The following is a 20,849-nucleotide window of genomic DNA, read 5'->3' on the forward strand; positions in this document are numbered from 1 at the left end:
TTGTGCCCGTTGGAGGTGCCCCATAGAGGTTGGCCAATCCTGAGTCGGTGCCCTGAGAGGGTGGCCAATCCTGAGTCAGATTCCTCTCAGGTACACTTGAAGCGGCACGCCAGTCCTGTTTCATGTGCCTCTAGCCTAGACAGATATATGCTTCTATATTCAGGTTTAATGAAAGTACGTGCGAAAAAGGGACTTAAAGTGCATGGCTATGTGCAGAGCACAGTGGTGGCTCACAGCCTAACGATTGGAAGGATGGTGTGGAAAGCGTAAAATCGCTGGGGGACAAAAGTCCTACAGTGCCACTTCACCTAAAGCCTGATGCACGCTTCCCGTTCCCCTTGCCCAGCATCCGCAACGCCTCCTAATGAGCTGAGGTGTGTACAGAAAAGAATTAGCATATTCCCAGACAGACGCATGGGAACTGTCCACCTTTTTGATTTTCTGTGCTTTGAGCAGAGACTCTGAAATTTGGGCCTGCTTCCCTCACCGGCCTGGTTCTTGTCCTCTTTCTTAGATTTTGAAAATACCTCTCAGGTCCTCACCCTCGCAATGACGGGGTCTTTGATGTGGTGCCACTTACCCCCAGAGAGCCATATTCTAACTTACTCTGGTTTCTCTTCAAAACGAAAAAATCTTTCGCCTTTTACTAAAGATTTCCGTGGAGAGGAACATTTACGAGTTTATTCAATTTTTTTAAGCCTTACCACAGGTGAGGCTGTTTATCGTGTGTTTAAAAGAAAAGCATTAGAAATTGAGGAATATCTGCAAGTTGTCTGATGCTGTTTTTTGGGGACATGAGCTTAGGTGTTTTATTCCTGAACTCTCTGCTTGCTCATTTGCATAGACAGAGTGCAGGAGAGGTGCATCATGGGAAAGAGCTTGTGCAGTGCATGAGATTGCTTTTCGTGACTATCTTGGAATTTCACGATAGCAGGCAGTATGTTTTCTCCTCTCTTAATATTCCTGCTGTCAGAGGCCAGACGTCACCCTCCTTTTTCAAGGTGGCACCTAGACTCACGCTGTGCTTTTCATAGGGCTTGCCCGTTATTTGTGCCCGTTGGAGGTGCCCCATAGAGGTTGGCCAATCCTGAGTCGGTGCCCTGAGAGGGTGGCCAATCCTGAGTCAGATTCCTCTCAGGTACACTTGAAGCGGCACGCCAGTCCTGTTTCATGTGCCTCTAGCCTAGACAGATATATACTTCTATATTCAGGTTTAATGAAAGTACGTGCGAAAAAGGGACTTAAAGTGCATGGCTATGTGCAGAGCACAGTGGTCACTCACAGCCTAACGATTGGAAGGATGGTGTGGAAAGCGTAAAATCGCTGGGGGACAAAAGTCCTACAGTGCCACTTCACCTAAAGCCTGATGCACGCTTCCCGTTCCCCTTGCCCAGCATCCGCAACGCCTCCTAATGAGCTGAGGTGTGTACAGAAAAGAATTTGCATATTCACAGACAGACGCATGGGAACTGTCCACCTTTTTGATTTTCTGTGCTTTGAGCAGAGACTCTGAAATTTGGGCCTGCTTCCCTCACCGGCCTGGTTCTTGTCCTCTTTCTTAGATTTTGAAAATACCTCTCAGGTCCTCACCCTCGTAATGACGGGGTCTTTGATGTGGTGCCACTTACCCCCAGAGAGCCATATTCTAACTTACTCTGGTTTCTCTTCAAAACGAAAAAATCTTTCGCCTTTTACTAAAGATTTCCGTGAAGAGGAACATTTACGAGTTTATTCAATTTTTTTAAGCCTTTCCACAGGTGAGGCTGTTTATTGTGTGTTTAAAAGAAAAGCATTAGAAATTGGGGAATATCTGCGAGTTGTCTGCTGCTGTTTTTTGGGGACATGAGCTTAGGTGTTTTATTCCTGAACTCCTCTGCTTGCTCATTTGCATAGACAGAGTGCAGGAGAGGTGCATCATGGGAAAGAGCTTGTGCAGTGCATGAGATTGCTTTTCGTGACTATCTTGGAATTTCATGATAGCAGGCAGTATGTTTTCTCCTCTCTTAATATTCCTGCTGTCAGAGGCCAGACGTCACCCTCCTTTTTCAAGGTGGCACCTAGACTCACGCTGTGCTTTTCATAGGGCTTGCCCGTTATTTGTGCCCGTTGGAGGTGCCCCATAGAGGTTGGCCAATCCTGAGTCGGTGCCCTGAGAGGGTGGCCAATCCTGAGTCAGATTCCTCTCAGGTACACTTGAAGCGGCACGCCAGTCCTGTTTCATGTGCCTCTAGCCTAGACAGATATATGCTTCTAAATTCAGGTTTAATGAAAGTACGTGCGAAAAAGGGACTTAAAGTGCATGGCTATGTGCAGAGCACAGTGGTGGCTCACAGCCTAACGATTGGAAGGATGGTGTGGAAAGCGTAAAATCGCTGGGGGACAAAAGTCCTACAGTGCCACTTCACCTAAAGCCTGATGCACGCTTCCCGTTCCCCTTGCCCAGCATCCGCAACGCCTCCTAATGAGCTGAGGTGTGTACAGAAAAGAATTTGCATATTCCCAGACAGACGCATGGGAACTGTCCACCTTTTTGATTTTCTGTGCTTTGAGCAGAGACTCTGAAATTTGGGCCTGCTTCCCTCACCGGCCTGGTTCTTGTCCTCTTTCTTAGATTTTGAAAATACCTCTCAGGTCCTCACCCTCGCAATGACGGGGTCTTTGATGTGGTGCCACTTACCCCCAAAGAGTCATATTCTAACTTACTCTGGTTTCTCTTCAAAACGAAAAATTTTTTCGCCTTTTACTAAAGATTTCCGTGGAGAGGAACATTTGCGAGTTTATTCAATTTTTTTAAGCCTTACCACAGGTGAGGCTCGTTATCGTGTGTTTAAAAGAAAAGCATTAGAAATTGAGGAATATCTGCGAGTTGTCTGATGCTGTTTTTTGGGGACATGAGCTTAGGTGTTTTATTCCTGAACTCTCTGCTTGCTCATTTGCATAGACAGAGTGCAGGAGAGGTGCATCATGGGAAAGAGCTTGTGCAGTGCATGAGATTGCTTTTCGTGACTATCTTGGAATTTCACGATAGCAGGCAGTATGTTTTCTCCTCTCTTAATATTCCTGCTGTCAGAGGCCAGACGTCACCCTCCTTTTTCAAGGTGGCACCTAGACTCACGCTGTGCTTTTCATAGGGCTTGCCCGTTATTTGTGCCCGTTGGAGGTGCCCCATAGAGGTTGGCCAATCCTGAGTCGGTGCCCTGAGAGGGTGGCCAATCCTGAGTCAGATTCCTCTCAGGTACACTTGAAGCGGCACGCCAGTCCTGTTTCATGTGCCTCTAGCCTAGACAGATATATGCTTCTATATTCAGGTTTAATGAAAGTACGTGCGAAAAAGGGACTTAAAGTGCATGGCTATGTGCAGAGCACAGTGGTGGCTCACAGCCTAACGATTGGAAGGATGGTGTGGAAAGCGTAAAATCGCTGGGGGACAAAAGTCCTACAGTGCCACTTCACCTAAAGCCTGATGCACGCTTCCCGTTCCCCTTGCCCAGCATCCGCAACGCCTCCTAATGAGCTGAGGTGTGTACAGAAAAGAATTAGCATATTCCCAGACAGACGCATGGGAACTGTCCACCTTTTTGATTTTCTGTGCTTTGAGCAGAGACTCTGAAATTTGGGCCTGCTTCCCTCACCGGCCTGGTTCTTGTCCTCTTTCTTAGATTTTGAAAATACCTCTCAGGTCCTCACCCTCGCAATGACGGGGTCTTTGATGTGGTGCCACTTACCCCCAGAGAGCCATATTCTAACTTACTCTGGTTTCTCTTCAAAACGAAAAAATCTTTCGCCTTTTACTAAAGATTTCCGTGGAGAGGAACATTTACGAGTTTATTCAATTTTTTTAAGCCTTACCACAGGTGAGGCTGTTTATCGTGTGTTTAAAAGAAAAGCATTAGAAATTGAGGAATATCTGCAAGTTGTCTGATGCTGTTTTTTGGGGACATGAGCTTAGGTGTTTTATTCCTGAACTCTCTGCTTGCTCATTTGCATAGACAGAGTGCAGGAGAGGTGCATCATGGGAAAGAGCTTGTGCAGTGCATGAGATTGCTTTTCGTGACTATCTTGGAATTTCACGATAGCAGGCAGTATGTTTTCTCCTCTCTTAATATTCCTGCTGTCAGAGGCCAGACGTCACCCTCCTTTTTCAAGGTGGCACCTAGACTCACGCTGTGCTTTTCATAGGGCTTGCCCGTTATTTGTGCCCGTTGGAGGTGCCCCATAGAGGTTGGCCAATCCTGAGTCGGTGCCCTGAGAGGGTGGCCAATCCTGAGTCAGATTCCTCTCAGGTACACTTGAAGCGGCACGCCAGTCCTGTTTCATGTGCCTCTAGCCTAGACAGATATATACTTCTATATTCAGGTTTAATGAAAGTACGTGCGAAAAAGGGACTTAAAGTGCATGGCTATGTGCAGAGCACAGTGGTGGCTCACAGCCTAACGATTGGAAGGATGGTGTGGAAAGCGTAAAATCGCTGGGGGACAAAAGTCCTACAGTGCCACTTCACCTAAAGCCTGATGCACGCTTCCCGTTCCCCTTGCCCAGCATCCGCAACGCCTCCTAATGAGCTGAGGTGTGTACAGAAAAGAATTTGCATATTCACAGACAGACGCATGGGAACTGTCCACCTTTTTGATTTTCTGTGCTTTGAGCAGAGACTCTGAAATTTGGGCCTGCTTCCCTCACCGGCCTGGTTCTTGTCCTCTTTCTTAGATTTTGAAAATACCTCTCAGGTCCTCACCCTCGTAATGACGGGGTCTTTGATGTGGTGCCACTTACCCCCAGAGAGCCATATTCTAACTTACTCTGGTTTCTCTTCAAAACGAAAAAATCTTTCGCCTTTTACTAAAGATTTCCGTGAAGAGGAACATTTACGAGTTTATTCAATTTTTTTAAGCCTTTCCACAGGTGAGGCTGTTTATTGTGTGTTTAAAAGAAAAGCATTAGAAATTGGGGAATATCTGCGAGTTGTCTGCTGCTGTTTTTTGGGGACATGAGCTTAGGTGTTTTATTCCTGAACTCCTCTGCTTGCTCATTTGCATAGACAGAGTGCAGGAGAGGTGCATCATGGGAAAGAGCTTGTGCAGTGCATGAGATTGCTTTTCGTGACTATCTTGGAATTTCATGATAGCAGGCAGTATGTTTTCTCCTCTCTTAATATTCCTGCTGTCAGAGGCCAGACGTCACCCTCCTTTTTCAAGGTGGCACCTAGACTCACGCTGTGCTTTTCATAGGGCTTGCCCGTTATTTGTGCCCGTTGGAGGTGCCCCATAGAGGTTGGCCAATCCTGAGTCGGTGCCCTGAGAGGGTGGCCAATCCTGAGTCAGATTCCTCTCAGGTACACTTGAAGCGGCACGCCAGTCCTGTTTCATGTGCCTCTAGCCTAGACAGATATATGCTTCTATATTCAGGTTTAATGAAAGTACGTGCGAAAAAGGGACTTAAAGTGCATGGCTATGTGCAGAGCACAGTGGTGGCTCACAGCCTAACGATTGGAAGGATGGTGTGGAAAGCGTAAAATCGCTGGGGGACAAAAGTCCTACAGTGCCACTTCACCTAAAGCCTGATGCACGCTTCCCGTTCCCCTTGCCCAGCATCCGCAACGCCTCCTAATGAGCTGAGGTGTGTACAGAAAAGAATTTGCATATTCCCAGACAGACGCATGGGAACTGTCCACCTTTTTGATTTTCTGTGCTTTGAGCAGAGACTCTGAAATTTGGGCCTGCTTCCCTCACCGGCCTGGTTCTTGTCCTCTTTCTTAGATTTTGAAAATACCTCTCAGGTCCTCACCCTCGCAATGACGGGGTCTTTGATGTGGTGCCACTTACCCCCAGAGAGCCATATTCTAACTTCCTCTGGTTTCTCTTCAAAACGAAAAAATCTTTCGCCTTTTACTAAAGATTTCCGTGGAGAGGAACATTTACGAGTTTATTCAATTTTTTTAAGCCTTACCACAGGTGAGGCTGTTTATCGTGTGTTTAAAAGAAAAGCATTAGAAATTGAGGAATATCTGCAAGTTGTCTGATGCTGTTTTTTGGGGACATGAGCTTAGGTGTTTTATTCCTGAACTCTCTGCTTGCTCATTTGCATAGACAGAGTGCAGGAGAGGTGCATCATGGGAAAGAGCTTGTGCAGTGCATGAGATTGCTTTTCGTGACTATCTTGGAATTTCACGATAGCAGGCAGTATGTTTTCTCCTCTCTTAATATTCCTGCTGTCAGAGGCCAGACGTCACCCTCCTTTTTCAAGGTGGCACCTAGACTCACGCTGTGCTTTTCATAGGGCTTGCCCGTTATTTGTGCCCGTTGGAGGTGCCCCATAGAGGTTGGCCAATCCTGAGTCGGTGCCCTGAGAGGGTGGCCAATCCTGAGTCAGATTCCTCTCAGGTACACTTGAAGCGGCACGCCAGTCCTGTTTCATGTGCCTCTAGCCTAGACAGATATATACTTCTATATTCAGGTTTAATGAAAGTACGTGCGAAAAAGGGACTTAAAGTGCATGGCTATGTGCAGAGCACAGTGGTGGCTCACAGCCTAACGATTGGAAGGATGGTGTGGAAAGCGTAAAATCGCTGGGGGACAAAAGTCCTACAGTGCCACTTCACCTAAAGCCTGATGCACGCTTCCCGTTCCCCTTGCCCAGCATCCGCAACGCCTCCTAATGAGCTGAGGTGTGTACAGAAAAGAATTTGCATATTCACAGACAGACGCATGGGAACTGTCCACCTTTTTGATTTTCTGTGCTTTGAGCAGAGACTCTGAAATTTGGGCCTGCTTCCCTCACCGGCCTGGTTCTTGTCCTCTTTCTTAGATTTTGAAAATACCTCTCAGGTCCTCACCCTCGTAATGACGGAGTCTTTGATGTGGTGCCACTTACCCCCAGAGAGCCATATTCTAACTTACTCTGGTTTCTCTTCAAAACGAAAAAATCTTTCGCCTTTTACTAAAGATTTCCGTGAAGAGGAACATTTACGAGTTTATTCAATTTTTTTAAGCCTTTCCACAGGTGAGGCTGTTTATTGTGTGTTTAAAAGAAAAGCATTAGAAATTGGGGAATATCTGCGAGTTGTCTGCTGCTGTTTTTTGGGGACATGAGCTTAGGTGTTTTATTCCTGAACTCCTCTGCTTGCTCATTTGCATAGACAGAGTGCAGGAGAGGTGCATCATGGGAAAGAGCTTGTGCAGTGCATGAGATTGCTTTTCGTGACTATCTTGGAATTTCATGATAGCAGGCAGTATGTTTTCTCCTCTCTTAATATTCCTGCTGTCAGAGGCCAGACGTCACCCTCCTTTTTCAAGGTGGCACCTAGACTCACGCTGTGCTTTTCATAGGGCTTGCCCGTTATTTGTGCCCGTTGGAGGTGCCCCATAGAGGTTGGCCAATCCTGAGTCGGTGCCCTGAGAGGGTGGCCAATCCTGAGTCAGATTCCTCTCAGGTACACTTGAAGCGGCACGCCAGTCCTGTTTCATGTGCCTCTAGCCTAGACAGATATATGCTTCTATATTCAGGTTTAATGAAAGTACGTGCGAAAAAGGGACTTAAAGTGCATGGCTATGTGCAGAGCACAGTGGTGGCTCACAGCCTAACGATTGGAAGGATGGTGTGGAAAGCGTAAAATCGCTGGGGGACAAAAGTCCTACAGTGCCACTTCACCTAAAGCCTGATGCACGCTTCCCGTTCCCCTTGCCCAGCATCCGCAACGCCTCCTAATGAGCTGAGGTGTGTACAGAAAAGAATTTGCATATTCCCAGACAGACGCATGGGAACTGTCCACCTTTTTGATTTTCTGTGCTTTGAGCAGAGACTCTGAAATTTGGGCCTGCTTCCCTCACCGGCCTGGTTCTTGTCCTCTTTCTTAGATTTTGAAAATACCTCTCAGGTCCTCACCCTCGCAATGACGGGGTCTTTGATGTGGTGCCACTTACCCCCAGAGAGCCATATTCTAACTTACTCTGGTTTCTCTTCAAAACGAAAAAATCTTTCGCCTTTTACTAAAGATTTCCGTGGAGAGGAACATTTACGAGTTTATTCAATTTTTTTAAGCCTTACCACAGGTGAGGCTGTTTATCGTGTGTTTAAAAGAAAAGCATTAGAAATTGAGGAATATCTGCAAGTTGTCTGATGCTGTTTTTTGGGGACATGAGCTTAGGTGTTTTATTCCTGAACTCTCTGCTTGCTCATTTGCATAGACAGAGTGCAGGAGAGGTGCATCATGGGAAAGAGCTTGTGCAGTGCATGAGATTGCTTTTCGTGACTATCTTGGAATTTCACGATAGCAGGCAGTATGTTTTCTCCTCTCTTAATATTCCTGCTGTCAGAGGCCAGACGTCACCCTCCTTTTTCAAGGTGGCACCTAGACTCACGCTGTGCTTTTCATAGGGCTTGCCCGTTATTTGTGCCCGTTGGAGGTGCCCCATAGAGGTTGGCCAATCCTGAGTCGGTGCCCTGAGAGGGTGGCCAATCCTGAGTCAGATTCCTCTCAGGTACACTTGAAGCGGCACGCCAGTCCTGTTTCATGTGCCTCTAGCCTAGACAGATATATGCTTCTATATTCAGGTTTAATGAAAGTACGTGCGAAAAAGGGACTTAAAGTGCATGGCTATGTGCAGAGCACAGTGGTGGCTCACAGCCTAACGATTGGAAGGATGGTGTGGAAAGCGTAAAATCGCTGGGGGACAAAAGTCCTACAGTGCCACTTCACCTAAAGCCTGATGCACGCTTCCCGTTCCCCTTGCCCAGCATCCGCAACGCCTCCTAATGAGCTGAGGTGTGTACAGAAAAGAATTTGCATATTCCCAGACAGACGCATGGGAACTGTCCACCTTTTTGATTTTCTGTGCCATGAGCAGAGACTCTGAAATTTGGGCCTGCTTCCCTCACCGGCCTGGTTCTTGTCCTCTTTCTTAGATTTTGAAAATACCTCTCAGGTCCTCACCCTCGCAATGACGGGGTCTTTGATGTGGTGCCACTTACCCCCAGAGAGCCATATTCTAACTTACTCTGGTTTCTCTTCAAAACGAAAAAATCTTTCGCCTTTTACTAAAGATTTCCGTGGAGAGGAACATTTACGAGTTTATTCAATTTTTTTAAGCCTTACCACAGGTGAGGCTGTTTATCGTGTGTTTAAAAGAAAAGCATTAGAAATTGAGGAATATCTGCAAGTTGTCTGATGCTGTTTTTTGGGGACATGAGCTTAGGTGTTTTATTCCTGAACTCTCTGCTTGCTCATTTGCATAGACAGAGTGCAGGAGAGGTGCATCATGGGAAAGAGCTTGTGCAGTGCATGAGATTGCTTTTCGTGACTATCTTGGAATTTCACGATAGCAGGCAGTATGTTTTCTCCTCTCTTAATATTCCTGCTGTCAGAGGCCAGACGTCACCCTCCTTTTTCAAGGTGGCACCTAGACTCACGCTGTGCTTTTCATAGGGCTTGCCCGTTATTTGTGCCCGTTGGAGGTGCCCCATAGAGGTTGGCCAATCCTGAGTCGGTGCCCTGAGAGGGTGGCCAATCCTGAGTCAGATTCCTCTCAGGTACACTTGAAGCGGCACGCCAGTCCTGTTTCATGTGCCTCTAGCCTAGACAGATATATACTTCTATATTCAGGTTTAATGAAAGTACGTGCGAAAAAGGGACTTAAAGTGCATGGCTATGTGCAGAGCACAGTGGTGGCTCACAGCCTAACGATTGGAAGGATGGTGTGGAAAGCGTAAAATCGCTGGGGGACAAAAGTCCTACAGTGCCACTTCACCTAAAGCCTGATGCACGCTTCCCGTTCCCCTTGCCCAGCATCCGCAACGCCTCCTAATGAGCTGAGGTGTGTACAGAAAAGAATTTGCATATTCACAGACAGACGCATGGGAACTGTCCACCTTTTTGATTTTCTGTGCTTTGAGCAGAGACTCTGAAATTTGGGCCTGCTTCCCTCACCGGCCTGGTTCTTGTCCTCTTTCTTAGATTTTGAAAATACCTCTCAGGTCCTCACCCTCGTAATGACGGGGTCTTTGATGTGGTGCCACTTACCCCCAGAGAGCCATATTCTAACTTACTCTGGTTTCTCTTCAAAACGAAAAAATCTTTCGCCTTTTACTAAAGATTTCCGTGAAGAGGAACATTTACGAGTTTATTCAATTTTTTTAAGCCTTTCCACAGGTGAGGCTGTTTATTGTGTGTTTAAAAGAAAAGCATTAGAAATTGGGGAATATCTGCGAGTTGTCTGCTGCTGTTTTTTGGGGACATGAGCTTAGGTGTTTTATTCCTGAACTCCTCTGCTTGCTCATTTGCATAGACAGAGTGCAGGAGAGGTGCATCATGGGAAAGAGCTTGTGCAGTGCATGAGATTGCTTTTCGTGACTATCTTGGAATTTCATGATAGCAGGCAGTATGTTTTCTCCTCTCTTAATATTCCTGCTGTCAGAGGCCAGACGTCACCCTCCTTTTTCAAGGTGGCACCTAGACTCACGCTGTGCTTTTCATAGGGCTTGCCCGTTATTTGTGCCCGTTGGAGGTGCCCCATAGAGGTTGGCCAATCCTGAGTCGGTGCCCTGAGAGGGTGGCCAATCCTGAGTCAGATTCCTCTCAGGTACACTTGAAGCGGCACGCCAGTCCTGTTTCATGTGCCTCTAGCCTAGACAGATATATGCTTCTAAATTCAGGTTTAATGAAAGTACGTGCGAAAAAGGGACTTAAAGTGCATGGCTATGTGCAGAGCACAGTGGTGGCTCACAGCCTAACGATTGGAAGGATGGTGTGGAAAGCGTAAAATCGCTGGGGGACAAAAGTCCTACAGTGCCACTTCACCTAAAGCCTGATGCACGCTTCCCGTTCCCCTTGCCCAGCATCCGCAACGCCTCCTAATGAGCTGAGGTGTGTACAGAAAAGAATTTGCATATTCCCAGACAGACGCATGGGAACTGTCCACCTTTTTGATTTTCTGTGCTTTGAGCAGAGACTCTGAAATTTGGGCCTGCTTCCCTCACCGGCCTGGTTCTTGTCCTCTTTCTTAGATTTTGAAAATACCTCTCAGGTCCTCACCCTCGCAATGACGGGGTCTTTGATGTGGTGCCACTTACCCCCAAAGAGTCATATTCTAACTTACTCTGGTTTCTCTTCAAAACGAAAAATTTTTTCGCCTTTTACTAAAGATTTCCGTGGAGAGGAACATTTGCGAGTTTATTCAATTTTTTTAAGCCTTACCACAGGTGAGGCTCGTTATCGTGTGTTTAAAAGAAAAGCATTAGAAATTGAGGAATATCTGCGAGTTGTCTGATGCTGTTTTTTGGGGACATGAGCTTAGGTGTTTTATTCCTGAACTCTCTGCTTGCTCATTTGCATAGACAGAGTGCAGGAGAGGTGCATCATGGGAAAGAGCTTGTGCAGTGCATGAGATTGCTTTTCGTGACTATCTTGGAATTTCACGATAGCAGGCAGTATGTTTTCTCCTCTCTTAATATTCCTGCTGTCAGAGGCCAGACGTCACCCTCCTTTTTCAAGGTGGCACCTAGACTCACGCTGTGCTTTTCATAGGGCTTGCCCGTTATTTGTGCCCGTTGGAGGTGCCCCATAGAGGTTGGCCAATCCTGAGTCGGTGCCCTGAGAGGGTGGCCAATCCTGAGTCAGATTCCTCTCAGGTACACTTGAAGCGGCACGCCAGTCCTGTTTCATGTGCCTCTAGCCTAGACAGATATATGCTTCTATATTCAGGTTTAATGAAAGTACGTGCGAAAAAGGGACTTAAAGTGCATGGCTATGTGCAGAGCACAGTGGTGGCTCACAGCCTAACGATTGGAAGGATGGTGTGGAAAGCGTAAAATCGCTGGGGGACAAAAGTCCTACAGTGCCACTTCACCTAAAGCCTGATGCACGCTTCCCGTTCCCCTTGCCCAGCATCCGCAACGCCTCCTAATGAGCTGAGGTGTGTACAGAAAAGAATTTGCATATTCCCAGACAGACGCATGGGAACTGTCCACCTTTTTGATTTTCTGTGCTTTGAGCAGAGACTCTGAAATTTGGGCCTGCTTCCCTCACCGGCCTGGTTCTTGTCCTCTTTCTTAGATTTTGAAAATACCTCTCAGGTCCTCACCCTCGCAATGACGGGGTCTTTGATGTGGTGCCACTTACCCCCAGAGAGCCATATTCTAACTTACTCTGGTTTCTCTTCAAAACGAAAAAATCTTTCGCCTTTTACTAAAGATTTCCGTGGAGAGGAACATTTACGAGTTTATTCAATTTTTTTAAGCCTTACCACAGGTGAGGCTGTTTATCGTGTGTTTAAAAGAAAAGCATTAGAAATTGAGGAATATCTGCAAGTTGTCTGATGCTGTTTTTTGGGGACATGAGCTTAGGTGTTTTATTCCTGAACTCTCTGCTTGCTCATTTGCATAGACAGAGTGCAGGAGAGGTGCATCATGGGAAAGAGCTTGTGCAGTGCATGAGATTGCTTTTCGTGACTATCTTGGAATTTCACGATAGCAGGCAGTATGTTTTCTCCTCTCTTAATATTCCTGCTGTCAGAGGCCAGACGTCACCCTCCTTTTTCAAGGTGGCACCTAGACTCACGCTGTGCTTTTCATAGGGCTTGCCCGTTATTTGTGCCCGTTGGAGGTGCCCCATAGAGGTTGGCCAATCCTGAGTCGGTGCCCTGAGAGGGTGGCCAATCCTGAGTCAGATTCCTCTCAGGTACACTTGAAGCGGCACGCCAGTCCTGTTTCATGTGCCTCTAGCCTAGACAGATATATGCTTCTATATTCAGGTTTAATGAAAGTACGTGCGAAAAAGGGACTTAAAGTGCATGGCTATGTGCAGAGCACAGTGGTGGCTCACAGCCTAACGATTGGAAGGATGGTGTGGAAAGCGTAAAATCGCTGGGGGACAAAAGTCCTACAGTGCCACTTCACCTAAAGCCTGATGCACGCTTCCCGTTCCCCTTGCCCAGCATCCGCAACGCCTCCTAATGAGCTGAGGTGTGTACAGAAAAGAATTTGCATATTCCCAGACAGACGCATGGGAACTGTCCACCTTTTTGATTTTCTGTGCCATGAGCAGAGACTCTGAAATTTGGGCCTGCTTCCCTCACCGGCCTGGTTCTTGTCCTCTTTCTTAGATTTTGAAAATACCTCTCAGGTCCTCACCCTCGCAATGACGGGGTCTTTGATGTGGTGCCACTTACCCCCAGAGAGCCATATTCTAACTTACTCTGGTTTCTCTTCAAAACGAAAAAATCTTTCGCCTTTTACTAAAGATTTCCGTGGAGAGGAACATTTACGAGTTTATTCAATTTTTTTAAGCCTTACCACAGGTGAGGCTGTTTATCGTGTGTTTAAAAGAAAAGCATTAGAAATTGAGGAATATCTGCAAGTTGTCTGATGCTGTTTTTTGGGGACATGAGCTTAGGTGTTTTATTCCTGAACTCTCTGCTTGCTCATTTGCATAGACAGAGTGCAGGAGAGGTGCATCATGGGAAAGAGCTTGTGCAGTGCATGAGATTGCTTTTCGTGACTATCTTGGAATTTCACGATAGCAGGCAGTATGTTTTCTCCTCTCTTAATATTCCTGCTGTCAGAGGCCAGACGTCACCCTCCTTTTTCAAGGTGGCACCTAGACTCACGCTGTGCTTTTCATAGGGCTTGCCCGTTATTTGTGCCCGTTGGAGGTGCCCCATAGAGGTTGGCCAATCCTGAGTCGGTGCCCTGAGAGGGTGGCCAATCCTGAGTCAGATTCCTCTCAGGTACACTTGAAGCGGCACGCCAGTCCTGTTTCATGTGCCTCTAGCCTAGACAGATATATACTTCTATATTCAGGTTTAATGAAAGTACGTGCGAAAAAGGGACTTAAAGTGCATGGCTATGTGCAGAGCACAGTGGTGGCTCACAGCCTAACGATTGGAAGGATGGTGTGGAAAGCGTAAAATCGCTGGGGGACAAAAGTCCTACAGTGCCACTTCACCTAAAGCCTGATGCACGCTTCCCGTTCCCCTTGCCCAGCATCCGCAACGCCTCCTAATGAGCTGAGGTGTGTACAGAAAAGAATTTGCATATTCACAGACAGACGCATGGGAACTGTCCACCTTTTTGATTTTCTGTGCTTTGAGCAGAGACTCTGAAATTTGGGCCTGCTTCCCTCACCGGCCTGGTTCTTGTCCTCTTTCTTAGATTTTGAAAATACCTCTCAGGTCCTCACCCTCGTAATGACGGGGTCTTTGATGTGGTGCCACTTACCCCCAGAGAGCCATATTCTAACTTACTCTGGTTTCTCTTCAAAACGAAAAAATCTTTCGCCTTTTACTAAAGATTTCCGTGAAGAGGAACATTTACGAGTTTATTCAATTTTTTTAAGCCTTTCCACAGGTGAGGCTGTTTATTGTGTGTTTAAAAGAAAAGCATTAGAAATTGGGGAATATCTGCGAGTTGTCTGCTGCTGTTTTTTGGGGACATGAGCTTAGGTGTTTTATTCCTGAACTCCTCTGCTTGCTCATTTGCATAGACAGAGTGCAGGAGAGGTGCATCATGGGAAAGAGCTTGTGCAGTGCATGAGATTGCTTTTCGTGACTATCTTGGAATTTCATGATAGCAGGCAGTATGTTTTCTCCTCTCTTAATATTCCTGCTGTCAGAGGCCAGACGTCACCCTCCTTTTTCAAGGTGGCACCTAGACTCACGCTGTGCTTTTCATAGGGCTTGCCCGTTATTTGTGCCCGTTGGAGGTGCCCCATAGAGGTTGGCCAATCCTGAGTCGGTGCCCTGAGAGGGTGGCCAATCCTGAGTCAGATTCCTCTCAGGTACACTTGAAGCGGCACGCCAGTCCTGTTTCATGTGCCTCTAGCCTAGACAGATATATGCTTCTAAATTCAGGTTTAATGAAAGTACGTGCGAAAAAGGGACTTAAAGTGCATGGCTATGTGCAGAGCACAGTGGTGGCTCACAGCCTAACGATTGGAAGGATGGTGTGGAAAGCGTAAAATCGCTGGGGGACAAAAGTCCTACAGTGCCACTTCACCTAAAGCCTGATGCACGCTTCCCGTTCCCCTTGCCCAGCATCCGCAACGCCTCCTAATGAGCTGAGGTGTGTACAGAAAAGAATTTGCATATTCCCAGACAGACGCATGGGAACTGTCCACCTTTTTGATTTTCTGTGCTTTGAGCAGAGACTCTGAAATTTGGGCCTGCTTCCCTCACCGGCCTGGTTCTTGTCCTCTTTCTTAGATTTTGAAAATACCTCTCAGGTCCTCACCCTCGCAATGACGGGGTCTTTGATGTGGTGCCACTTACCCCCAAAGAGTCATATTCTAACTTACTCTGGTTTCTCTTCAAAACGAAAAAAAATTTCGCCTTTTACTAAAGATTTCCGTGGAGAGGAACATTTGCGAGTTTATTCAATTTTTTTAAGCCTTACCACAGGTGAGGCTCGTTATCGTGTGTTTAAAAGAAAAGCATTAGAAATTGAGGAATATCTGCGAGTTGTCTGATGCTGTTTTTTGGGGACATGAGCTTAGGTGTTTTATTCCTGAACTCTCTGCTTGCTCATTTGCATAGACAGAGTGCAGGAGAGGTGCATCATGGGAAAGAGCTTGTGCAGTGCATGAGATTGCTTTTCGTGACTATCTTGGAATTTCACGATAGCAGGCAGTATGTTTTCTCCTCTCTTAATATTCCTGCTGTCAGAGGCCAGACGTCACCCTCCTTTTTCAAGGTGGCACCTAGACTCACGCTGTGCTTTTCATAGGGCTTGCCCGTTATTTGTGCCCGTTGGAGGTGCCCCATAGAGGTTGGCCAATCCTGAGTCGGTGCCCTGAGAGGGTGGCCAATCCTGAGTCAGATTCCTCTCAGGTACACTTGAAGCGGCACGCCAGTCCTGTTTCATGTGCCTCTAGCCTAGACAGATATATACTTCTATATTCAGGTTTAATGAAAGTACGTGCGAAAAAGGGACTTAAAGTGCATGGCTATGTGCAGAGCACAGTGGTGGCTCACAGCCTAACGATTGGAAGGATGGTGTGGAAAGCGTAAAATCGCTGGGGGACAAAAGTCCTACAGTGCCACTTCACCTAAAGCCTGATGCACGCTTCCCGTTCCCCTTGCCCAGCATCCGCAACGCCTCCTAATGAGCTGAGGTGTGTACAGAAAAGAATTTGCATATTCACAGACAGACGCATGGGAACTGTCCACCTTTTTGATTTTCTGTGCTTTGAGCAGAGACTCTGAAATTTGGGCCTGCTTCCCTCACCGGCCTGGTTCTTGTCCTCTTTCTTAGATTTTGAAAATACCTCTCAGGTCCTCACCCTCGTAATGACGGAGTCTTTGATGTGGTGCCACTTACCCCCAGAGAGCCATATTCTAACTTACTCTGGTTTCTCTTCAAAACGAAAAAATCTTTCGCCTTTTACTAAAGATTTCCGTGAAGAGGAACATTTACGAGTTTATTCAATTTTTTTAAGCCTTTCCACAGGTGAGGCTGTTTATTGTGTGTTTAAAAGAAAAGCATTAGAAATTGGGGAATATCTGCGAGTTGTCTGCTGCTGTTTTTTGGGGACATGAGCTTAGGTGTTTTATTCCTGAACTCCTCTGCTTGCTCATTTGCATAGACAGAGTGCAGGAGAGGTGCATCATGGGAAAGAGCTTGTGCAGTGCATGAGATTGCTTTTCGTGACTATCTTGGAATTTCATGATAGCAGGCAGTATGTTTTCTCCTCTCTTAATATTCCTGCTGTCAGAGGCCAGACGTCACCCTCCTTTTTCAAGGTGGCACCTAGACTCACGCTGTGCTTTTCATAGGGCTTGCCCGTTATTTGTGCCCGTTGGAGGTGCCCCATAGAGGTTGGCCAATCCTGAGTCGGTGCCCTGAGAGGGTGGCCAATCCTGAGTCAGATTCCTCTCAGGTACACTTGAAGCGGCACGCCAGTCCTGTTTCATGTGCCTCTAGCCTAGACAGATATATGCTTCTATATTCAGGTTTAATGAAAGTACGTGCGAAAAAGGGACTTAAAGTGCATGGCTATGTGCAGAGCACAGTGGTGGCTCACAGCCTAACGATTGGAAGGATGGTGTGGAAAGCGTAAAATCGCTGGGGGACAAAAGTCCTACAGTGCCACTTCACCTAAAGCCTGATGCACGCTTCCCGTTCCCCTTGCCCAGCATCCGCAACGCCTCCTAATGAGCTGAGGTGTGTACAGAAAAGAATTTGCATATTCCCAGACAGACGCATGGGAACTGTCCACCTTTTTGATTTTCTGTGCTTTGAGCAGAGACTCTGAAATTTGGGCCTGCTTCCCTCACCGGCCTGGTTCTTGTCCTCTTTCTTAGATTTTGAAAATACCTCTCAGGTCCTCACCCTCGCAATGACGGGGTCTTTGATGTGGTGCCACTTACCCCCAGAGAGCCATATTCTAACTTACTCTGGTTTCTCTTCAAAACGAAAAAATCTTTCGCCTTTTACTAAAGATTTCCGTGGAGAGGAACATTTACGAGTTTATTCAATTTTTTTAAGCCTTACCACAGGTGAGGCTGTTTATCGTGTGTTTAAAAGAAAAGCATTAGAAATTGAGGAATATCTGCAAGTTGTCTGATGCTGTTTTTTGGGGACATGAGCTTAGGTGTTTTATTCCTGAACTCTCTGCTTGCTCATTTGCATAGACAGAGTGCAGGAGAGGTGCATCATGGGAAAGAGCTTGTGCAGTGCATGAGATTGCTTTTCGTGACTATCTTGGAATTTCACGATAGCAGGCAGTATGTTTTCTCCTCTCTTAATATTCCTGCTGTCAGAGGCCAGACGTCACCCTCCTTTTTCAAGGTGGCACCTAGACTCACGCTGTGCTTTTCATAGGGCTTGCCCGTTATTTGTGCCCGTTGGAGGTGCCCCATAGAGGTTGGCCAATCCTGAGTCGGTGCCCTGAGAGGGTGGCCAATCCTGAGTCAGATTCCTCTCAGGTACACTTGAAGCGACACGCCAGTCCTGTTTCATGTGCCTCTAGCCTAGACAGATATATACTTCTATATTCAGGTTTAATGAAAGTACGTGCGAAAAAGGGACTTAAAGTGCATGGCTATGTGCAGAGCACAGTGGTGGCTCACAGCCTAACGATTGGAAGGATGGTGTGGAAAGCGTAAAATCGCTGGGGGACAAAAGTCCTACAGTGCCACTTCACCTAAAGCCTGATGCACGCTTCCCGTTCCCCTTGCCCAGCATCCGCAACGCCTCCTAATGAGCTGAGGTGTGTACAGAAAAGAATTTGCATATTCACAGACAGACGCATGGGAACTGTCCACCTTTTTGATTTTCTGTGCTTTGAGCAGAGACTCTGAAATTTGGGCCTGCTTCCCTCACCGGCCTGGTTCTTGTCCTCTTTCTTAGATTTTGAAAATACCTCTCAGGTCCTCACCCTCGTAATGACGGGGTCTTTGATGTGGTGCCACTTACCCCCAGAGAGCCATATTCTAACTTACTCTGGTTTCTCTTCAAAACGAAAAAATCTTTCGCTTTTTACTAAAGATTTCCGTGAAGAGGAACATTTACGAGTTTATTCAATTTTTTTAAGCCTTTCCACAGGTGAGGCTGTTTATTGTGTGTTTAAAAGAAAAGCATTAGAAATTGGGGAATATCTGCGAGTTGTCTGCTGCTGTTTTTTGGGGACATGAGCTTAGGTGTTTTATTCCTGAACTCCTCTGCTTGCTCATTTGCATAGACAGAGTGCAGGAGAGGTGCATCATGGGAAAGAGCTTGTGCAGTGCATGAGATTGCTTTTCGTGACTATCTTGGAATTTCATGATAGCAGGCAGTATGTTTTCTCCTCTCTTAATATTCCTGCTGTCAGAGGCCAGACGTCACCCTCCTTTTTCAAGGTGGCACCTAGACTCACGCTGTGCTTTTCATAGGGCTTGCCCGTTATTTGTGCCCGTTGGAGGTGCCCCATAGAGGTTGGCCAATCCTGAGTCGGTGCCCTGAGAGGGTGGCCAATCCTGAGTCAGATTCCTCTCAGGTACACTTGAAGCGGCACGCCAGTCCTGTTTCATGTGCCTCTAGCCTAGACAGATATATGCTTCTAAATTCAGGTTTAATGAAAGTACGTGCGAAAAAGGGACTTAAAGTGCATGGCTATGTGCAGAGCACAGTGGTGGCTCACAGCCTAACGATTGGAAGGATGGTGTGGAAAGCGTAAAATCGCTGGGGGACAAAAGTCCTACAGTGCCACTTCACCTAAAGCCTGATGCACGCTTCCCGTTCCCCTTGCCCAGCATCCGCAACGCCTCCTAATGAGCTGAGGTGTGTACAGAAAAGAATTTGCATATTCCCAGACAGACGCATGGGAACTGTCCACCTTTTTGATTTTCTGTGCTTTGAGCAGAGACTCTGAAATTTGGGCCTGCTTCCCTCACCGGCCTGGTTCTTGTCCTCTTTCTTAGATTTTGAAAATACCTCTCAGGTCCTCACCCTCGCAATGACGGGGTCTTTGATGTGGTGCCACTTACCCCCAAAGAGTCATATTCTAACTTACTCTGGTTTCTCTTCAAAACGAAAATTTTTTTCGCCTTTTACTAAAGATTTCCGTGGAGAGGAACATTTGCGAGTTTATTCAATTTTTTTAAGCCTTACCACAGGTGAGGCTCGTTATCGTGTGTTTAAAAGAAAAGCATTAGAAATTGAGGAATATCTGCGAGTTGTCTGATGCTGTTTTTTGGGGACATGAGCTTAGGTGTTTTATTCCTGAACTCTCTGCTTGCTCATTTGCATAGACAGAGTGCAGGAGAGGTGCATCATGGGAAAGAGCTTGTGCAGTGCATGAGATTGCTTTTCGTGACTATCTTGGAATTTCACGATAGCAGGCAGTATGTTTTCTCCTCTCTTAATATTCCTGCTGTCAGAGGCCAGACGTCACCCTCCTTTTTCAAGGTGGCACCTAGACTCACGCTGTGCTTTTCATAGGGCTTGCCCGTTATTTGTGCCCGTTGGAGGTGCCCCATAGAGGTTGGCCAATCCTGAGTCGGTGCCCTGAGAGGGTGGCCAATCCTGAGTCAGATTCCTCTCAGGTACACTTGAAGCGGCACGCCAGTCCTGTTTCATGTGCCTCTAGCCTAGACAGATATATACTTCTATATTCAGGTTTAATGAAAGTACGTGCGAAAAAGGGACTTAAAGTGCATGGCTATGTGCAGAGCACAGTGGTGGCTCACAGCCTAACGATTGGAAGGATGGTGTGGAAAGCGTAAAATCGCTGGGGGACAAAAGTCCTACAGTGCCACTTCACCTAAAGCCTGATGCACGCTTCCCGTTCCCCTTGCCCAGCATCCGCAACGCCTCCTAATGAGCTGAGGTGTGTACAGAAAAGAATTTGCATATTCACAGACAGACGCATGGGAACTGTCCACCTTTTTGATTTTCTGTGCTTTGAGCAGAGACTCTGAAATTTGGGCCTGCTTCCCTCACCGGCCTGGTTCTTGTCCTCTTTCTTAGATTTTGAAAATACCTCTCAGGTCCTCACCCTCGTAATGACGGGGTCTTTGATGTGGTGCCACTTACCCCCAGAGAGCCATATTCTAACTTACTCTGGTTTCTCTTCAAAACGAAAAAATCTTTCGCCTTTTACTAAAGATTTCCGTGAAGAGGAACATTTACGAGTTTATTCAATTTTTTTAAGCCTTTCCACAGGTGAGGCTGTTTATTGTGTGTTTAAAAGAAAAGCATTAGAAATTGGGGAATATCTGCGAGTTGTCTGCTGCTGTTTTTTGGGGACATGAGCTTAGGTGTTTTATTCCTGAACTCCTCTGCTTGCTCATTTGCATAGACAGAGTGCAGGAGAGGTGCATCATGGGAAAGAGCTTGTGCAGTGCATGAGATTGCTTTTCGTGACTATCTTGGAATTTCATGAT

At 46.6% G+C, this 20,849-nt stretch overlaps 20 non-coding genes across 20 annotated transcripts; all 20 read left to right on the forward strand.

Annotated features, from left to right (window-relative positions):
- The first annotated feature begins 602 nt into the window (after positions 1-602).
- On the forward strand, positions 603-717 carry LOC144801582 (U5 spliceosomal RNA). The gene has a single exon (XR_013605387.1). It is a non-coding gene; the product is annotated as a U5 spliceosomal RNA (small nuclear RNA).
- A 933-nt stretch (positions 718-1,650) lies between these two features.
- LOC144800393 (U5 spliceosomal RNA) lies at positions 1,651-1,765 on the forward strand. The gene has a single exon (XR_013604299.1). It is a non-coding gene; the product is annotated as a U5 spliceosomal RNA (small nuclear RNA).
- Positions 1,766-2,699: 934 nt separating this feature from the next.
- Positions 2,700-2,814, forward strand: LOC144800916 (U5 spliceosomal RNA). The gene has a single exon (XR_013604795.1). It is a non-coding gene; the product is annotated as a U5 spliceosomal RNA (small nuclear RNA).
- A 933-nt stretch (positions 2,815-3,747) lies between these two features.
- LOC144801583 (U5 spliceosomal RNA) lies at positions 3,748-3,862 on the forward strand. Its single transcript, XR_013605388.1, has one exon. It is a non-coding gene; the product is annotated as a U5 spliceosomal RNA (small nuclear RNA).
- Positions 3,863-4,795: 933 nt separating this feature from the next.
- On the forward strand, positions 4,796-4,910 carry LOC144800394 (U5 spliceosomal RNA). Its single transcript, XR_013604300.1, has one exon. It is a non-coding gene; the product is annotated as a U5 spliceosomal RNA (small nuclear RNA).
- A 934-nt stretch (positions 4,911-5,844) lies between these two features.
- Positions 5,845-5,959, forward strand: LOC144800608 (U5 spliceosomal RNA). Its single transcript, XR_013604501.1, has one exon. It is a non-coding gene; the product is annotated as a U5 spliceosomal RNA (small nuclear RNA).
- A 933-nt stretch (positions 5,960-6,892) lies between these two features.
- Positions 6,893-7,007, forward strand: LOC144800395 (U5 spliceosomal RNA). The gene has a single exon (XR_013604301.1). It is a non-coding gene; the product is annotated as a U5 spliceosomal RNA (small nuclear RNA).
- A 934-nt stretch (positions 7,008-7,941) lies between these two features.
- On the forward strand, positions 7,942-8,056 carry LOC144801584 (U5 spliceosomal RNA). Its single transcript, XR_013605389.1, has one exon. It is a non-coding gene; the product is annotated as a U5 spliceosomal RNA (small nuclear RNA).
- A 933-nt stretch (positions 8,057-8,989) lies between these two features.
- LOC144801585 (U5 spliceosomal RNA) lies at positions 8,990-9,104 on the forward strand. The gene has a single exon (XR_013605390.1). It is a non-coding gene; the product is annotated as a U5 spliceosomal RNA (small nuclear RNA).
- Positions 9,105-10,037: 933 nt separating this feature from the next.
- LOC144800396 (U5 spliceosomal RNA) lies at positions 10,038-10,152 on the forward strand. The gene has a single exon (XR_013604302.1). It is a non-coding gene; the product is annotated as a U5 spliceosomal RNA (small nuclear RNA).
- A 934-nt stretch (positions 10,153-11,086) lies between these two features.
- On the forward strand, positions 11,087-11,201 carry LOC144800917 (U5 spliceosomal RNA). The gene has a single exon (XR_013604796.1). It is a non-coding gene; the product is annotated as a U5 spliceosomal RNA (small nuclear RNA).
- Positions 11,202-12,134: 933 nt separating this feature from the next.
- Positions 12,135-12,249, forward strand: LOC144801586 (U5 spliceosomal RNA). The gene has a single exon (XR_013605391.1). It is a non-coding gene; the product is annotated as a U5 spliceosomal RNA (small nuclear RNA).
- A 933-nt stretch (positions 12,250-13,182) lies between these two features.
- LOC144801587 (U5 spliceosomal RNA) lies at positions 13,183-13,297 on the forward strand. Its single transcript, XR_013605392.1, has one exon. It is a non-coding gene; the product is annotated as a U5 spliceosomal RNA (small nuclear RNA).
- A 933-nt stretch (positions 13,298-14,230) lies between these two features.
- LOC144800397 (U5 spliceosomal RNA) lies at positions 14,231-14,345 on the forward strand. The gene has a single exon (XR_013604303.1). It is a non-coding gene; the product is annotated as a U5 spliceosomal RNA (small nuclear RNA).
- A 934-nt stretch (positions 14,346-15,279) lies between these two features.
- LOC144801019 (U5 spliceosomal RNA) lies at positions 15,280-15,394 on the forward strand. Its single transcript, XR_013604896.1, has one exon. It is a non-coding gene; the product is annotated as a U5 spliceosomal RNA (small nuclear RNA).
- A 933-nt stretch (positions 15,395-16,327) lies between these two features.
- On the forward strand, positions 16,328-16,442 carry LOC144800398 (U5 spliceosomal RNA). The gene has a single exon (XR_013604304.1). It is a non-coding gene; the product is annotated as a U5 spliceosomal RNA (small nuclear RNA).
- Positions 16,443-17,376: 934 nt separating this feature from the next.
- On the forward strand, positions 17,377-17,491 carry LOC144801588 (U5 spliceosomal RNA). The gene has a single exon (XR_013605393.1). It is a non-coding gene; the product is annotated as a U5 spliceosomal RNA (small nuclear RNA).
- Positions 17,492-18,424: 933 nt separating this feature from the next.
- Positions 18,425-18,539, forward strand: LOC144800852 (U5 spliceosomal RNA). The gene has a single exon (XR_013604735.1). It is a non-coding gene; the product is annotated as a U5 spliceosomal RNA (small nuclear RNA).
- A 934-nt stretch (positions 18,540-19,473) lies between these two features.
- Positions 19,474-19,588, forward strand: LOC144801011 (U5 spliceosomal RNA). The gene has a single exon (XR_013604889.1). It is a non-coding gene; the product is annotated as a U5 spliceosomal RNA (small nuclear RNA).
- A 933-nt stretch (positions 19,589-20,521) lies between these two features.
- On the forward strand, positions 20,522-20,636 carry LOC144800399 (U5 spliceosomal RNA). The gene has a single exon (XR_013604305.1). It is a non-coding gene; the product is annotated as a U5 spliceosomal RNA (small nuclear RNA).
- The last annotated feature ends 213 nt before the right edge of the window (positions 20,637-20,849 follow it).

This window comes from Lissotriton helveticus, chromosome 12, assembly GCF_964261635.1.
Source record: "Lissotriton helveticus chromosome 12, aLisHel1.1, whole genome shotgun sequence".
In the NCBI taxonomy this organism is placed as follows: Eukaryota; Metazoa; Chordata; class Amphibia; order Caudata; family Salamandridae; genus Lissotriton; species Lissotriton helveticus.